Genomic DNA, 3,272 nt, shown 5'->3' with positions numbered 1-3,272 from the left:
TGAATCTGAGTGTCCACTTGCCCCTCCGGAACTTTGCACTTTTCTACTTCTTTGGCTTTTCCTTCCTTTTAAGGAGACCTGATTTCCTTTTCCTTGCAAATCATAAAATTGACTTCTGAGAAAGCATGCTTCTTTTTGAGGTGAAATTTAGCATCACAAGCCCAAACTTAACCCCATATAACTTTAACTCTCCATCCACTCACTCCAGCCTATCAAACACCTTAAAACATTTTACAGCTCTCAGGTGGTTTTTCCCTAACACTAAAATGTGGATAATTTGACAGTACACTCTAAATTCTCTGTTTTTCTTTTGTTTAACACAGTTTACATGCTGTGCTTTCCACAGTGCTGTCTGGATCAACAGCGGGGAACTAACCTGAGGGACCCTGACCAGCTTTGACTCACTGATGGAGTGTGACCATCTTGGTGAGCAAAGCCAGCTTCTCACATTTCTTCTTGAAAAACATGGTGTTGACATGTTTAATATCCTGTGGCATTTCCTCTGGGTTCTATAGTCTGATGGAAAAAGCCCCTGTTGATGTCTATAATGGCCAAGTTGTATAGCAAGACCTTGAGACCCTCCACTCCACAGCTCTGGGAGGGGTAGCCATTTCCCTTGAAGTTGTAATAGGAATCCCAATGGTCATATTTGGCAGGATCCCCATGCTACCACTTGCAGGGAGAGCATTTATGTGTGGCTAGATGGTTTTTGAACAAATTAAGGTTAAATCTCACCCATAAGTTCATAGGGAATAATAAAACCTAACACGCTACCAAAACAAAGAAAAAGATAACCCTAAGATTTGAAGCTTTTCTGGAAGAATTCCAAAAGTACTTATTTTGAAGGAATTTCTCAGGGTCAACCCTAAATAAACTGGTGACCTACAGATCAAAGACACGATTTTACTTGCCATCTCCTGATCCAGCCAATCCTACGGTCCTCCGTTACATGCAGAAAAACCCTCCCTGTCTTTCCTTTCTTTCTCTAAGAATCATAAATCAGCCCTAACATTTGGTTTCTCATCTTCAGGAATGTGGCTGGTACCTTTAAGTGAAGGAAGCCATCCTAGGAAGGGGTATGAACCAGACCAGACAGAAGGAAGAGTATCTTATTTCATTTGTACAGAACAGAAGAGTCCTTTCCCAGCACCTGTGTGAGTCTGTCTTGACTGAAAGCAGACTGGCTGGGCTTCGTCATAAGGACAGAGTCACAGCTGGCAGTGGAGAGAGGCTCACTGAGGTGAGGGGGACCACTTGCCCTGCTCCAAGACTCTTCTTACAGTAGGGTTCCAGCTTGCAAAAATGGCGGAAAAGTGATTGACACAGAGTTATTTACCCTTGACTGTGCCATTCCCCCAAAAGACATTGCTTCCCACACTGATCCCAAGTGCTGTAGGTTCATTTGGAATAAAATTATTAAAATATGTGATTGTATGGCTGAAATCTATACAATATCATAAAGCAATTATCCTTCAATTAAAAATAAAAGACTTGATACAATAAGTATTCTTTAAAAAGAAGCTAGAGAAGAATATTTTTAAATGAACTCAAAAAAAAAAATTCTGAGTTTCCCATAACTTTAGTGTGTGCTCGGAAGTTGGTGAGGTATAGACAGCTCCATGTCACTTCACTGATTAGGTTACATAAGTCTTACAAGCAGACTTTCTCCCTTGCTGGCTTTGATACAATAGGCTTGCATGTGGCAGAGATCCAGGTGATCAAGGACTGAGGGTGGCCTCGGGTCTTGTAAAAAGCCAGGCCCTGAAGGAAGCAAGGACGTGAGGTGGCCCTTCAGTCCAACAGCCTTCAAAAAACTGAATACTGCCAACAACACTTGCTCTTGGAAGCAGGTCCTTCCTCAGCTGAGCCTTCAGATAAAACCCAGGTGTCAGCTGATGCCTTGATATCAGTTTGGTGAGAGACCCTGAAGTACAGGACCTGGCTCAGCTAGCCCTGGATGCCTGTCTCACAAAAACTGTGAGATGATAAATGTGGGCTTTAAGTTGCTAGGTTTATCCTAGGCGTCTGTTAAATAGCAATAGATGATGGCTGCAGTAGACTCCACCTGTCAACCTTCCTTTCCATACATGAATCTTTTTTTTAATGGACAAGTTACTTAATTAGGTTCTCTGCAAGAAGTTCAGAACACTACTTTGTGAGGATAAATTCCATTTGTGAGAGCAAACACAGAGCGGAGGTCGCCCTGGAGCTGAGGGACAGCTTTGATTCTTTGCAGAATTTGTGAGTCCCCAGCTTTCTGATCAACCTTGTGCTGCTCTGTGATCTCTCTCTCTCTGTGTCAAAGATCTCAGCCTCCTGGTGTCTGGGTTTACACAGCTTCTTCTTGAAGTAAGCATCAGTGAGATGTTCTGGGATTTTCACGCCACTGATACCGATTTTGGTGGAAGTAGCAATGACAAATTTCTGGTGTGTTCTACGCAGAGGAACTCAATTGAGGGACAAAGGCCCAGTCACAAGTAGCAAGCCACGGCCCAGCTGCTTCAGGAAAACGACCTTCTTGCCTCTGGCGCCCAGTGAGGATGATCAAAATGGTCCCGTGCGTGCTGGGGGCAGCAGCTTCCTCACATGCTTACTGAAGGGTTTTTTTTGCCGTGACTCAACAGCTTCCAAGGCACGTCTTCAGTAGGGTAATACCTAGGCATTTTGCAAAGTTTGACCACGCAGGTACCACCATTCTTGTTGCCACCTACTGGTTTTGTGACAGTAGCAAGAACCCTAACGTTTTTCTTTTCAACCTTGGATTTAGCTGCTGAATACTTCCTTGTGTACAAGGCCTTTCTGGAGTACATAGCTGATTGGGAGTATCTGCCAATTCCTCTGACCAGGACAGGGTTTCAGCTGCAGTGGGGCTTCCCCTTCTTAACCTTCTTCACCTTTTTATCCTTGTCGCCAGCATCAGCCTTCTTGGCTTCAGGTTTTTTCTCCTTAGTATCTGGCTTCTCAGCCTTTTCACCGGCCATCTTGCAAGATAGGAAAGAGCCATACATGAATCTTTAATATTCACTAATAATTACAAAGTAGATCTTCTTTGGAAAACCTTTCCACTGCTACTTCTAAGATCGTAGACTGACACACACACGAAGCTCAGTGTGTTCTCGCTGTGTCTCATACTACGTTGGAATCATCTCCTTAGAGAGTTGTATGTGGACTAACATGGTGTAAGGTAAACATCACCCAGCCTCTATGGTCTAAAATGTGGCTCTAGTTATGGCATCCCCCCACGTAAAGACCTTCCATAGTTCTCCGTGAAA

At 43.7% G+C, this 3,272-nt stretch overlaps 1 pseudogene; it reads right to left on the bottom strand.

Annotated features, from left to right (window-relative positions):
• Positions 1 to 2,140: 2,140 nt before the first annotated feature.
• LOC138078612 (large ribosomal subunit protein eL6 pseudogene) lies at positions 2,141 to 2,981 on the bottom strand (annotated as a pseudogene).
• Positions 2,982 to 3,272: the final 291 nt, after the last annotated feature.

The sequence above is a fragment of the Capricornis sumatraensis genome, chromosome 1, assembly GCF_032405125.1.
Source record: "Capricornis sumatraensis isolate serow.1 chromosome 1, serow.2, whole genome shotgun sequence".
Taxonomy (NCBI): Eukaryota; Metazoa; Chordata; class Mammalia; order Artiodactyla; family Bovidae; genus Capricornis; species Capricornis sumatraensis.
The sequence above is the reverse complement of the archived record's forward strand: the minus strand, read 5'-3'. Positions and strand labels throughout refer to the sequence as shown.